This window comes from Dipteris shenzhenensis, chromosome 2 (assembly GCF_047967505.1).
Source record: "Dipteris shenzhenensis isolate YYH24624 ecotype China chromosome 2, Dip_SZ_1.0, whole genome shotgun sequence".
Classification (NCBI taxonomy): domain Eukaryota; kingdom Viridiplantae; phylum Streptophyta; class Polypodiopsida; order Gleicheniales; family Dipteridaceae; genus Dipteris; species Dipteris shenzhenensis.
Genome location: NC_141597.1, coordinates 11,032,735 through 11,049,066, shown reverse-complemented (window position 1 = coordinate 11,049,066; position 16,332 = coordinate 11,032,735). Strand labels below are relative to the sequence as shown.

Sequence of the window (16,332 nt, the reverse complement as noted above, 5' to 3'; positions counted from 1 at the left end):
GAACTGATACAATAGATGGCATTACCACAAGGTATCCCAATCCCCCCAATGTTGAGTTGACAGCCAGATAAATGGGCAAAGTCAAAGATTGTTGTTATACTTGCCAATAAAAGATCTTCACTTAAGAGGCATGCACTAGTCGAGCTTGCTAGGAGAGAGGGAGGTCAACTACCAAGGGGCCAGCCCCACACTACCCATAAGCATGAGTGGAAGAAAGCAATGAAGGCAGCGAAAGAAGACCCCAGTCTGCAACATGTGGAGGCACTAAGGATCCAAATGAAGCAATATGCAAATGTGCATTTTGGATCAGCGGGTATTGAATCATGGGAGGCCCAATTTGTAAGTATCGATATTAAATTATATTGTGTTTATGTGGTTTGTTTCTTTGTACTAACCCCTCCACAAATTGTGTCATCTTGCAGCTTGATATCATGGGAGGGTACCCTACTTTGGTCGAGACAACCTAGCATTGGGACATCGCAGAGGACATACATGGAGGCACTTCTATGATGAGGGGTTGATTGTTGAGGAGCAATATATCCGGGCTACTGGAGCACCCCCCTAGGTATTTAAAAGTATTTAAATAATGTCAACATTATAAATAAAGATTTGATTTTTCATACATTAATACATGTTGTCCCTCATTTATAGGCGCCTGGGGATATTCAGGAGGAAGAAGGCGAGGATACTGAGGAGGAAGAAGGCGACGAAGAAGGTGATGAAGAAGGGAGCGAGGAAGCAAATGACTTAGATTAGTCGTAGAAGTAGTGCTAGCTTCTCTTTTTTGTACTTCAAACCATTGGATTGGCTTCGTGCCTCTCTTGTATATACACTCCTCTTATTTTTTGTACTTGAAGCCATGGGATGTGGCTTGGCTTCATGCTACATGTACATACAAGCACTTTTTGGGCTATGAATTAATATACACTCCTTTTATTTTTTGGGCTTTCAATTTTTTTGTGCAATGTTCTATCAACAATGAATGCCTTGTGAACTAAACGTTCTAGAGTTATAATGTTTTATTCAAAATTATAATCATCGGCTATAGACGTGCTTGGAATCACGCTAACTAAAAAGCCAACCGTGCTAATTAAAATGCACTTGGCTATAAGAATTGAATTGCACACTGTGGAAATGGGATTCTTGTAACCACACAGCATACACAGCATTCTGTTCAACCACACAAAATTTTGTTTTGTTTTTTTTAATTTGCAGAGCGTCTATAAGCACGTCTATAAATGCATCTTTTTATTTTTTTAAAACTTTTACAAAGCATCTAATAGCACATCTATATGCATGTCTTTTTGTTATATAGACATGCCTATAGATGCGGGTCTATAGACGTGCTAATAGATGCACAAATAGATGTGCTCGTAAGTTTTTATTTTAGTTAAGGAAACATGTCTATGTGCGCATCTATGGATGCTTTGTGTTGTTGTGAGAAAATAAAATTCCCTCCCTCTCCCCTTTCAATCTCTTTTCTCTCCCTCACTCTCTTTTACTCCCTCACTCCCTTTTACTCTCTCTTTTCTCTCCCTCACTCCCTTTTACTCTCTCCCCTTTCCTCCCTCTTTCCCCTTCCTCTCTCCTCTTCCTCCCCTTCCTCCCTCTTTCTCCTTCCTCTCTCCTCTTTCCTCCCCTCTCTCCCTTTTCTTTCCCTCTCTCCCCTTTGCTCTTTCTTTCCCCTTCCTCTCTTCTCCTTTCTTCTCACTCCCCTTTCCTCCCTTTCCTCTATTTCAATACATCTCCCCTTTCCTTCTCTATCCCCTTTCATCCCTTCCCTCCCTTCCCCCCCCACGGCCCCCCTTCCTTCTCTCTCCTCTTTCCTCCCTTACCTCTTATGTTGAATGATGTGTTTAGGCTTGCTTTTGTTACAAGAGAGAACCATCTCATAGCCAAAACTTTACATTTTGAGGTAAGTCCCTCTATCTCTCATCTCTCTTGGATGAATTCGATCTTTCAAATTGGCCACTTGCAACACCTTAAGTGCTAACACAAGTGAGTGGGCATAGGATCCTTTCTCCCCCACCTCCCCCCTCCCCTTCTCTTTTCCCCTCAAGTGCTTTGTGTTAATCTCATGGAAGGTGCTTATGTTCATTGTGCGCAAGACAAATCAACAAGCATGTGATGACATGGCAACCATCATTGTCTCAATCAAGAGAAAGATGGAATATAAGAATAGCTACATGAGTGGACTCATAATGCATATCTCAGCTATGCATGCTCTTCAACAGCTATTGCAATCACCACTATATAGAGATGCCAACGTAAAGTTGAGCAGTTTATGGGCAAATCACATCGCATTACTACAAACAACACCTCACTAAACTACAAAGTGATCATTTTATAGTAGATAAAGGCACAGATGCTAATGTTGACACAATGATTTTGAGTACAAAATGATTATGATTTTGCCTTCACAAGGCTTCTCCCCTTTGAGCATTTTCAAGGATGAGCATTGTGAGGAGCTAGCATTTCCAACTATCTTTTACGGTTACCCTACAAGTTATGCAATGCCCTCAGAGGGGGGGGGGGGTCACTCATCATATGTGACCCTTACAACGGAGTTCAACAAAAGGTATTTAAGGGTACATCTATTAAGAAAAAATGTATAGATAAGGGATTTTACAAATAGGTCTTGAATGCACAGGATATAGAGGGTTTAGATGTAGTCATGCCCGTGAGGCAATGCCAAAGAAAACATCATACAACCTATAGCACAATGGGAACTAATGGACAAGGATAGGAGGTTTTCCCTATCAATTGAGAATCTCTTCTTTAAGACGATGAAAATTCTAGTAAAGCAAGTCCTTGCATCAACTTGGGCTCAAATGCATAAGGGAAAAGTGCTAGGGCACAAACTAACTACAAAGGATGCTGTGGGCTGACACCAATATCTAGAAATTGTTGCAATTGAACATCGGTTTCAGAGACTTCATATGCCTAGGAACATCAATAGACTACAAATACAATTTGAAGAAGAACATATTTGCGATGTTACGACAACTAGGAGCATGACATTCTTTATCACATTGTCTTTTGTGATGGAGAGTCTTTGGAAACCACTCACTCAATTCTTGCAAGAATTACAACAACAACCCTCGTCAATGCCTAACCCAAAAACCTAAACACATAATTAAGATATTCAATACATTCTGATCCTATGACAACCACATGATACTATGTGCACAGATTGAAGGCATTAAAAAGATTACTACAAAAGGACCCCTCAATTGTTGGACAAGTGAAATATTGTTTCTTTGTAATATAATTTCAAAATCGAGGAAGCCAACATGATCATGGAATGATTTGGATTGCAAATGCACCAACTTTTCAAGAAGGTAATAAAGATGCCATCATAGCATTCATTGACCAATACATATCAACAGACTTTTCCTTGCTAGAGGTAACACAGCCGGCAATTCAAACTCACAAACATAGGGAGACATGTCTGAAAAAGAAAAAGGGTTGTAGATTTGGCTTCCCGTGATACCCTATAAGACATACAAAAATAATAGAACCCCTACAATGTCATCAGAATGATATTACACACTCAAGAAACACAAAATTAGTCTTTCAAGCACTACAACAACAATCCATAATAGAATTGGACTTTGATGGTTTCCTACCTTACATTGGACTAAGTGATGAACAATATATCTTAGCTATGCGATCAAGACAAACAACTTTAACCCAACATTGTCCAAATTGAGGGGAGTAAACTCTGACATACAATTCATACTAAACCCACATGGAGGAGCTTCATATTGCACATCGTACATTGCTAAAGCAGACAAGGCCACAACAGAAGCTCTAAACAATGCCATACAATAGTCCATCTAGGAAAAAGCACCTGCAAATGAAGGAGTAAGAAGGGTTCGGAAAGCAATATTAAATACACAACACACTAGTGCACAGTAGGCCATCTACTTGACATTGTCACTACCGCTTACAAGCAGCAGTCATGAGTTCACATACATCAACAAGCCCAATTGATGAAAGAATACTATTACTAAAATGTTGTTGGCAACTTGAAAAGCTTGACCTAGAAAGTAAGGACATTTTCTTCAAGGGCATAGTCAAAAATTATCAAAAACAACCAAAACATTTAGCGAGCACTTGCCTTGTAGAGTATGCAAGCAAATATAACAAATATGCAAAATACCCAAAGAAGAGAAGGAGAGACAAAGTAATACTACAACCAAATAAAGGACCCTGAAAATCGTTATAGGGAACTATGCATGTTTTATTGTCCATTCGAAGGTGAGGAACAATGCCTAAATGAAGAAAACAACACATGGGATGACATATACATAACTAATAAAGACATTATTGAAAATAATAGAAATGCATTCAATAAAACAAAACTTCCATTATAGAATGATCATAAAGCAAGCATGGAAACAAGGATAAAATCAAACAACACAATGAACAACTCCGCACAAGACCTCGGAGGGTCCACCTCATAAAATTTTAGTGCACCGCATGCATCAAAAGGAGGGGTATTTTAATTTGTCTTTTTGGAAAATTTTAATAGGTTTATAATAACAAGAGAGGTTTTTTAATTCAACTTTAGAAAAAAATTGCTTAGTTCATACGTAAAGAGGGGTGTTTTTATTGGGTTGAAAATTTTAGTTGAGGGGTTTTTTAAATACCCCTTGAATGGACGTGATACATAGGGTTTCTAATTAATGCACCCCTCGTGCATAAGACAAGTATGGTTTAGCCATAGATATGCAAACACGTTTAAAACACAATACATTGCAAATGCAAACAAGGAAAACATATGAGCAAATGTCCAACACAAACTACCATGCATTGTATAGGAAACTAAAGGATGAACAATGACACATTATCGATGACATCATGTGGAAAAAAAGAAGCACCAAAAACATGAACATGCATCTATTTTTTGTCCAATAATGTAGGAATGGGAAAAACATTCACACTACTATTGATGGTACAAGCACTACTTCGAAACTACTCGCACCACGACACAACAAGCTTAAAGAAACCAAGGGCGGTACTTGTAGCATACACAAGAAGAGAAGCCTTCAACATCAGTGGATATACTATACACTCTGGATTACATTTCTCTAATAACTAGAAGTTACGACATACACGGCACTGACATCAGAAAACTTCAAACAGTTTCCACACTATATACAGTATTAAGCATTGGAGCTACTCGTCATTGATGAGGTTTCACTAGTTGGACAAAACACTTTCATTGCAGTAGATATGATAATGCATGAGATTAAACACAACCACATGCATCCATTTGGAGGCATGGACATCATCATCTGTGGGGACCTCTCACAAGCTATCCCCACTAAAGATAGCTGGATCTTCACAACAAAGAGTGACAAAATAAATTTTGTCCAACAAGTTTGGAGAGAACACTTCAGATATTATGAGCTTTCTCAACCCATGCGACAAGACAATATTCATTTGTTAAGAATAATAAACAACATAAGAGTGGGACAACAAACACAACAAGACTTGAACATTCTCAACACACAATACATACGTGTGCCACCAACAATCAAAACCATACCACATTTGTTTTACACGAATGTGCTAAAGGATAAACACAACGATCATATATTCAAAATTCTAAAAGGACAACCACACTTGCTACGAGCAAAAGACATAAGACATAAGCAATGCCATAGACAAATAAGAATACCAGATGACCCTAAAAGCACAGCAGGTTTACATGGGGAGCTTCAACTTAAAGAGGGAATGATTGTTGAGATATGTTTAGGAAATTTAGACGTTATCGATGGTTTAGTCAATGATGCAGATGGAATACTCATGGGCTCAAGCACAAACAATAACAAACCAATAGTATGGATTCAATTTCATGACAAAAACATTGGGAAACATGCACAAAATAACTTAGTATACCTTTACGAAGACCACACACCTAAAAACTAGACACCAATCCAACAAATTCAAAGAGAATTCCAAGTAGGAAAAAACAACCTCAACACAATAACAAGAACACAATTTCCCACTCAACCTGCTACAGCACGAACAATGCATCAATCACAGGGACTGTCAATGGACTACTTGGCTTTCGATCCATCTAACATTAAATCACACGGACTTGTGTACATGGAACTTTCATGAATACACAACCCAAACAACCTATACTTAGTAAAGGCCATAGAAAACAAACACATCAAAGTGGATGACATTGTTCTACAAGAAATAAAAAGGTTGAAAAATGAATCAGCATGGAATTTTGACCAAAAACACTTCTCAACAACAACAACAAACATGATTAACATACAATCATTAAACACGGCACAATTTATTCCACACAAAGAAAAGTAATAGTCTCATTGTAGCATTTGCTTGCAAGAAACACATACTAAACAAACAGACAACATCGACATTGAAGGATTCAAGAGTATACAAAAACACGATGGGAATGGAATTGCAACATACTACAAAAAATATTTACAACTAAAAGCAGCTCAATATACATATACATGAGCATGGGACACAATGCTTACTAACCTCCTTCCAAAAAGAACAATCAACTTGCTTCAACTTAATTAACATTTGCAATCACCCCACAAGAGCGGTTCAAGCATTAATAAAAAACTTTTATAATAAAAAGACAACACAATGACACAAAGAAATACATCATCGGGGACTTCAATATCGACATCAAAATAAAAAGTAAGCAATTACACCAACTACTACAATTCATGGCTGAAAATCACATGAAACGTAGACAATTTATCACATATGGACTAATAATCACATCCTCAATTGTCTATACAACTACACAAAACGACCCCATGAGACTCAATTGTACTACCAAGCTTTTATTCATTCTTCGAATTCAATGGGCGGGCCCGGATGAATATAATTCATCTTGTTTTAAAATCCAGGGTCGGGCAGTTATACAATCCAAATATTTTTGGACGATACTTTTATAATAAAAGTCCATTTTCGTAGTGAATCAAGAAGCTTTTATGTCTTTTCTCATTGTTTAAGGTAGGTACATTATAGCTACTTATTTGAGTTTGTAACGTTCTCCGAATTGTTGCACTCGAACCTGAATTTTTTCAGAGCACATTTGCCGACCACTCTTCTCTTCCTAAGAATCTCTGTCTGAAATTCTAGCCAGGTGAACGGCATGTATTGCAACTCAAATTCGTTGTCCACTAATTCCGCTGGAGGCTCTATAACCGTGCTGAAAGCGGGACTCATAAAGTAAGCCATCGACAGTCGGGGAGTGGATGGATTGACCACTGCACGATGTATCCCACTTTTCAGTCTGGCGTTAGACCAAGCCTGCAAAAAGCAAATCTACGATTTAGGAAATCACAGCGCAGCAGATCTAGTTTCGACGTCAGAAAGAGACGGATCGAGAGAGGAACACAGAGAGACAGACCTCGAGAGTGTCCCCAACGTTAACAACAAAGGCTCTTGGCCGAGGTTTCACCGTTACCCAGTTCCCCTCCATCATCACTTGCAGGCATCTTGCACCAAAAGAGTCAGACTCTGTGGATCGGTATGCTGTCCAAGGCCTAGAATCTTTTCTGGCATTGGGCACGGCGGGTATCTGTTTATCCGTAGAAGTGTAGAATCGCCTTCGGTAAAGTGCTTAGAGAAGTAATCCTTGTTAAGTCCAAGACCCTCGGCAAACACTTGCATAATGAGAAGTCCGAGCTTCTCTAGAGCACTCAGATGCAAAACAGTGCTTTCGGGCTTTAGATGTCCGAGTATGGATTCTACACTCTAATTCTACATGTATGAAGTTGGTACTAGCTACTGTTAGCGATTCGCTCGACAAGTTCTTGTAACGAAAGCAACCCTCTGTTACTGCAAAAATCATGGCTGAATTTTTTTTGAATGAACAAGTTCAAACAAACCACGACCGGCCAGCCAAATCGCATATAAGAATAAAGTCAGCCAAATCACAAATAGAGCCTTCAAATTACCCGAATTCTGTCTCATCGCTTTCCCAGACTCGTTTTGCAAAGGATTTGATCTTGTCAGGAGACTGCTGCAGCTGTACGATCTCCGTCCACGGCAAGTTAGTTCCATAATCGGGATTGCTGGCAGAGTACCCAAGCGGGATGCCATTGCAGCGACCACCCTTCTGTTTCTGCAACATAGGCATGCCGAAGAATCGGAGGGAAGCTTCCTGGGTGCGTTTGATGAGGTCGAGGGGGACCACATGGTGTTTAACATGGAAGAAACCCCACTTACGGGCAGCTTCGACCATGCTGCGGGCAAGGCTGACAGAAGCTTCACTAGAGCTTGATTCTTCGGTAACAGGAGCGAGGCTGAAAACAGGCCAATCGAGGTCTTGAAAATCACGGTGACCGAGGGCAGGCCATTCACTGGGGCTCCATTCGAAATCGTTCAAAGGGAAGGAATCCTGCAGGAGGACTGAGTAATCGGGAGCAGGACCCATGCATGCACGTAGCAAAACAATGCAAAGTGAGAGAATAAATGAAGATGGTCCATCCACAATTGCCAGTATCTCCACCTCCAGAACACATCGGCCCCCTCTAAAACGACAACTTCCCAGCTTTCGCTTGCTTTGTTCTTTCCACAGCCCTTCAAAATTTTGGGAGCTCCGCCATTGTCAATGTTTTCTCAACTATTGAGAGGAATGCTACTTTTCATCTTTACCCAATTTACCCTTTACTCAGACCTTACGAGGCCACTTGGAGATTTTGAGAGGTTGATATTGAAAAGGATGACACTTGGAATGGTCTGTCTTTTTTGGCTCTCTCTCTTTGCTCGTCACATCATTTATTAGCACTGCCGAGTTAGGGGTCTAGCTCTAGAAAGATACTATTTTGGAAGCCCTTTGCAAGGAAGTTTAGTACTCAGCCCCTTAGCCACTTGGGGGCATTGTTGTAGGCACATGTGCCACTCGTTAGCATTGCCCCTGAAAGGGGCAGACTATAGCAACGATTAAGTTGTTGCTTTGAATTCGGGTGTGTTGACAAGTGGAACTCATAGGATTGGTTGTGATTGGAGTGGCATCCATGGGACAAAGATTCAACCTTCTTTAGTCCTCTTGCAGTTACTTGGCACCCATGCACGCCTAATTCTCACCTTCTTCTTTCTCTCGTTGGTTGGTGGAATCTCTTTTTGTGAGGAAAATTCTCGAACATTTTTTGCCAAGCAGGCACACTTCTAGAAAAGTTCTTTTTCCTTCCGATCTTCTTGACTTCTTTCTTACTTTATTCATTTCATGCTTCTTTCAATTTGTGTTTACAAGATGATGGAGAATAAATTTGGGAAAGGCGTGAATGTCTTGCTTGCAAAAGAGTTGTGCTCAGTCTGCACAATCTGGTGCTTACTCTCTTTTGCAACCTCGATAGCCTGGAGGAGTGCTGCCATGTTTGTAAATCATGACTGCTCTATTTGGACAGGGTGCAAAGTTCTTCTCTCAAGGAAGCTCAAACCCATCAGAGAAACCTCATTTCTCACCAGAACCCAGAATCTTAGCGCCATAGTACACACGTTTGCATGCATTCGAGAGAAACCAAATTGACTTAGCTGACCGTGAAAATATGAGGATGAGGATGTTGCAGATTACACATTAAGCGTGCAACATTCTTTTTACAGCATTCGCTCAAGCATTGGAGTATTTACCCTGCCAGCTTCACTTCTAGGTGAGGTTGATAGCTTCTCCTCCAAATTATGTTTTCATTTTGCCACCACTGCTTGTCTAAAACCTGTGACATTTTGAAAGGTTCCATTCCCACAAGCTATAAGCGACCCTGAAGCTATAGCTCTGACTCAACAATTTTTTCCATTGGTACTCCCAATCCTACCTACTAGGGTAAGCAACACCCATAGTCCAAAATCTCTTAGAGTTGGGCACATTGGGAAGTCTAGCAAGATAGAAACTGAACACTCTTGTTTACATGGAGCCCGACTGAAAAGTGAAATACGGGTTGGCCATTCTCAAGGGCAGCTAGTGGCTAAGCCCGGAGGCTCAAGCAAGCATGAACATGAAATTCTAGAGCTAAAGATCAATATGAAGGGAAGGCATGTGTAATTTCGTTATGTTTCTTTTGTAGTGTTTTTCCCATTGAGGAATTCCTCTCCAAGGGATGGTACACATGTCAGGTTAGCAAATAAGGGAACATCGAGAAGCAAGGTACAAATTTACCAAAGGTGTCTAAGGAAGAGGTGGAAGGATATGGTGATGAAGCAAATCCTACAAAAGAACATACATCGACCAACAACAACTAATGTTATGGTGAATTGTGTATTCTAATCAACATTTCTATTTACTTTTAAGAAAAAGCACAATCGAAGTGAATGTCAGAATACCATGAATTGAACTCCACTCCACTCATTTCAAGTTCATGAATTAAACTCCACTCCACTCATTTCGAGTTTAGTTTTTTTGCAGGGTTATCGCCACTGGCCATTGCACAAGATCCAAGGATTTACTAAGGGAGCAAAGATGATTGCAAAGCAAGTGGAGGCGTATATTGAGGAAGTCAATCATGCCTTACATGGTATATTGTCTTTCCCTTAATCATGTGGAAGTCTCAAATTGTCTGATTTCATCTTTACTTTGTGGCAAATGCATCGCCTTTAATGGCAAATGCATCCAGCTTTAATGTCTGCTCGTCCATCACTTGTGATGACTGAGTCCATTAAACTACATATGCCTTGAATTAGGGAATGAAGTAGGCATCATGCAACGTCCCTTTGCTAGCAATTACGATTGGAAAAATAGCAAAGATTTGAGGAATAATGAAGGCCTCTACAATAAAGAAAATAGTAGCCATGAAATGTTTATGGAAGGCTTTTAGCTTGTAGCAGCAGTAGCTGAGGAGGCATATGCTAAGGGTGTGAATTATTTTTTGTCTATTTGGGTTCTGGCAATGTTTTCCTACATGAAATATTGGTATAGCACTATTAAATTGAATACTAATAGAGATGAAGTATTATGTTGAGCAATTTCCTCCGAGGGGTCACTATATATAAACCCTTTATACCACATGCGTTCAAGGCCTATTTCTAAAATCCCTTATCTGTAAATCTTTCATTGATAAAATGTACCCCTTTTCTATACAAATCTGTAAATTTTTTCCAAAACTATTTTAAATAGTCCCTTATGTATATTTATTTTCATAAATTTTAGAAATAAAAAATATCCTTCTATTGAACTCATGTGATAGGGTTACATATGATGAGTAACCCCCCCTAGGCAACTTCTTACTTCCATTCCATTCTAGTTTTTATGGTTGCTTCAATTTGCTATGATTGTAATTGCTTACAAATAAGGATATTTGAAGTAATGATTAATTTTTTATTTGTATTTCACCTTGCTATTTGTTCTTGCCACTTTTCTGTTTGACATAGTTCATAATGAAATTTTCTTTTTATGAGACATGCTCAAAACATTATTGGCACGTTGGCATTACCAACAACAACATAATTTATTTATTTGAATTATGCCAACTAAGTTAATACACTGTAGAAATTGAACATGATGTGCAATCTTACCTCACACTATACATGAAAGATAAATGAGCTCCATGAGAAAGGAAATATGTGCATGTCCACTGTAGTCACATAGGTGTACCCAAACGTTGCATTAGACATTAATTATTGGATCTTGCAATTGTATCTTCATAGGTGTTTCTAAGCATCGCAGTGCACAAGCAACAAAGCACGTTACAATTGAGGGCATTCTTTAACATATGAATTTTCTACATTTTATAAGTGAGTAAGAGCTACTCCTTTAAAAAGGGGTATGGTGAAGAGGTGAATTCTTTTGAGGCATGATAGGCACAAATGCGAGTGAGCCTCCTTTGCAAAATCCAAATCATAATCTGAGAGCTTTGATCCCATGCAATGAATTTTTTGCTAGTGGAGGAAATAGCTTTGCATAGGAGATTTGAGTGATTTTGTTAGACATCATTTTGATTTTGAGGGCAAGCTACTAATGAAGTATGGCACCTACAAGGCTAGGGCCCAAGGGCCCCACATATCCAGCTTGCTTGCGATCTAACTTCACTAATCATCACAAATATGACATAGTGACATTGGTTTTGCCTCACGGCTACTGCACATGACACAATGACATTAGTTATGCCTCATGGCTACATCCACCAATTTAGAGGCATTATGGTCCGTGATTCAATCTACAGGATTAAGGAGCAACAGTTTAGAAACAAGGCATAGGTGGAGGTGGTACATCTAGGTTTTCATTGCATGTTAATGCAACCACGATTGTGATAATAGCCAAGCCTTTTGAGGGGAAATCAATTGTAACAAGAGTCTCTTACATTCCTTGTGCCTCTTCTCTCATCAAATGAAACATAGGGGTAATCTCATTTGTCATGAGTACTCAAGGGCGTGGGTGGAATCATGGCGGCAAGAGTGCTTGAGGAGCTACTTGAGGCATTTGATAGTTGTTTCATGGGAAGCACATATGAATGGACTTTATGTTGAAAGCTTCTAATTGAGTAACCTTATCTTATGGAAAGGTGCATAATATTTAAGAGCAACAATGTAATTGTTTTATCCCATTTTGAGATGTGCTAGTTCTTCACAATTTGTCTTAAAAGCAACAAAATCTCACCATTCATCATAGGGGCAGTGTTAGTGGTCACATCTCATTACCTTTTGTTTTTGCTCCATGTTGAAGTGCATGAGCAGCCCGGTTGAGTCTGGACATTGTGTCTGTAGACATGTCTTGCTTTTTTCTAATCTCTTAATAGCTTTCATCACTGTTGCAAAAAAATTTGGTGTATGATATGAGTTTATGTTCATGTTAGTGATTCTACGCACTACATTTTTCTGAAATATTAGACTTGTATAATAGCAAGATTGAAGAAAATATCATGAACAAGCGCCGTTCGTATTGAATTTGCCAATTGTAGTAAACGAGAGGCAAAAGATCCTCAATCGATATATTGCTTAAACAATAGCCATAAGGTCCCTTTATTCTCTATTTTCTTCAACTTTCAACTAGAGTCTTATGAACCTTATTGGAGTCATGTTGTTGTGACTTAGGTTATTAGCACATCGGAATGGAAATGAAAAATAGGGGTCCCAACCATATTCAAATGTATCTCTATCCTGTTCCCTTCCCATCTTGGGCTAAGAGTCAAAAGAATTAGGGATGGGTTAGGTGAGAGAGGACACATGGCATCATTTCATGTGTTTGGGAGGTGGGGACAAGGACACATGTCATCAAAATCAAATCCCTGAAAATGGGGATCCATTTCTTACTCCATGGTCCACGATCGAATAAAAAGTGGCTATTCCCATCCTAAACCCATCATAGATTACTTGATTTTAGGATGGGAGTAATGATGACAAAGATTCTTATCCTAAGCCCATGCTAGCTCCATCCATGTGGTAAGGCCCTTACAAGGGATCAAAAAAATTTAAAGGCACAAACTCAAGATCCAAAGAACACATTATACATTTGGAACGTAAACAATTGAATGCATCCTTTTGGAACATCTAAAAATGAATGCATACATTTGTATTCATCCCAAGATCCTTAGAAATTCAATGCACCTGGATCGAAAAACCATATAACTATTGTGGCCATGCATAATAAACGTGTGTATTGGTGACTTGAACAACATAGCAAGGCTCATAGGAACTCACACAAGCAAGGGTGTCGACATCAGCACATACTACAAGAATAGCTTCTGATGGCTACAAGAGCAATACTACTACAAGCATGGAACTAAGCTTTTGCTCATGACATTCAAAGCAAATGCAAAAAAGGAGCTGAACGTGATTAACATCTACAAACACCCAACAACAAAGACATCCACGCTCATAGCCTGCTGTTGCAAGAAGCACTACAAGCTCCACATCCAATAGTGGAAACTTACACTTTGGGGGATTTCAACATAAACTTCTTTGGACGATTGAACAGCCAAGAAATATTGTAGGAATTCTCGAAGAGCAACACATGGCACAGCTAATACAAGACCTAATGACGATCAATGGGACATGCATACAAGATCCATAGTGTGTACAAAAGAGGGCCCTTTCTCTTTGTCTTCTTTCCTTGTTACCCACCTTTTCATCAGATTACTATTAAGCATGCAATAGAGGTTGAGATTATTAAGCAACTCCATGTCCATTACTTTGCTCCTTCCTTTCCCTTGAGGCACAATAGAGGTCATCCTTAGGTTTTCATCATCTCTCCAGAGTCATCAGAGAGAGGTATCCACATCAACAAGAAACTCAGAAATATATACAAGTGACTCTTGTACCAACCAACCCTCGGCCATGCTACCTTCGGGCCTTGCATTTTGCCTCACAAAACCCTTCAAGGTTTTCAAGAAGTGCTTGAGGAAGAACAACCATTGTGCCTGTACAAGGCTGCATCCACCAAATGCACTATGAAATGCAGTTGGCTTGTGAGAATAGAACGTGGAAAGTATCCTCCACTAAACAAACCACCTCCACTGACATAACTGGAGCATCCTCAAGTGTGGTGGAATCTATTTCCTTTGAGCTCACATACCTAGAAAGAAAAAAGTGCACCATATTAGCAATATGAAAACCTTGCATGGAGCATTGATACGCTTCACATTTTGTCTATTGTAAAGTACCTCACAAGCTCTCCCATCTTGTAAATACAATCCTTCATGTCTTTCGATGCACTACGAGAAATGCTAGTATGAGCTGAACCGGTTGATTAGTTGCTTCTACACTCACAAATTTGGAACGAAAAAGATATTATGCCAAGTCATACTTACTTGGAGCATCTTGTGCCAATCATGAAATTTCAAGCTGTATAAATGCTCTACACCTCTTTTGTTTCTCTTTGTGAATGCCCCTTCAAACACCCATGCATCTAGTGGGAGTACAAATTGTAGTGATAGCTCGCTTCACTGCCACCATCTCTAGCTTTGATAACTTCCATGGTGCATGGGGTAAAAAGACATGCCCATTTGGCCTCTCTTATGTCCAAGCTTCACACATCCTCCCTGTGGTGTGTAGATCCTCCCTTATACCTACGAAATCTTGTGTTCCATTCAAATGATCCCAAATGGTAGATGCCACATTCTTGAAGATATGCATGGGATCAAACAAGTGATTCATCTTGAGGTGGGACCAATATGGTAGCTGATAAAATATGGAGTATCTAAACAAAATATGGTGTTAGCATGCAATCTTTATTTCCACTCAATATACCACACAATAGTTACAAACCCTTACCAGCTCGTGCCAAGTGGAAGAGGAGTCATGGAACGATCTCCAATTCTCATCCAATCTCCTGCAGTGAGTGACTATGGGGGGACTTCATTCTAAGGGGCGACATATCTAGGATGATCACATGGGAGAAATCGATGGTGATTCTCACAGATGACCTTATTCAATGCGTCTGCCCATGAAGCAACTAGCAAAGGACCACAAACAGGACATGCATGGTAACTCGATGTAGTGAGACCTAAACAATAGATGCAATTGTGTAAGCAAGGTGGGTTTAGGGTGCCATCGATTGCCTACTCATAATTAAAAGCTCAATGCTTAATTACCTGAACACTCACCCTAGCCTGGGAAGTCATGCATCATCCACATCAAGATTGCTTTGCAGTTGAAGTCTCGTGATGAGGGAGGCATGGTCACATCTCATGCACCTCGATACCTCTCCAAAAGTACCTCCAACTCATCAATCAAAGGCTCTAGATAAACATCTTGATTTTTGAATTTATGTCTCCCTAGAATTAGAAGAGATAACATAACATTTCCTTTCTTAATCACCATAGAGAGTGGAAGTTTATAATTCACCAATATCACTATCCATACACTGTAAGAGGTGCTTTTGAGACCAAATGCGTTCACACCATCCATACCCAATCCAAGTCTCAAGTTCCTAGGTTCTTCCTTGAATCTTGGCCATGTGTCTTCAATATGCTTCCACACAGGAGTGTCTGCAGGAGTTCTCCACTTGCCATCGGTTGATCGATGGGAGGAATGCCATGACATGAGCTCTCCAATGGATTTGCACTTGAACATATGTTGGATGTGCGGGATTACGAAAAAATGTCGCAAAACCTTATGAGGCACATCCAATGTTTTGAGATCTGCTCTATATCTTTCCTCTCCACAAGTAGGACACTCTCTTGCCTCCTTATGTGGTCCATGAAATATAATGCAATCATTGACGCATGCATGGATGCACTTCCTCCAAGAGAGGTCACATTTTGCCTTGCCATATCTCTTGAGGTCCATAATTTATTCTCCCTTGGAAGCATTTTAGACAATAGCCTACATGTGAAGATCATAAATCAGAAAAAGTTTTTTCAGTAATTGACCCACTAGCATAATTCACCATGTTTG

General features: G+C 39.6%; 1 pseudogene; it reads right to left on the bottom strand.

Moving 5' to 3' along the window:
• Nucleotides 1–7,029: 7,029 nt before the first annotated feature.
• LOC147904321 (gibberellin 20 oxidase 1-like) lies at nt 7,030–8,443 on the bottom strand (annotated as a pseudogene).
• Nucleotides 8,444–16,332: the final 7,889 nt, after the last annotated feature.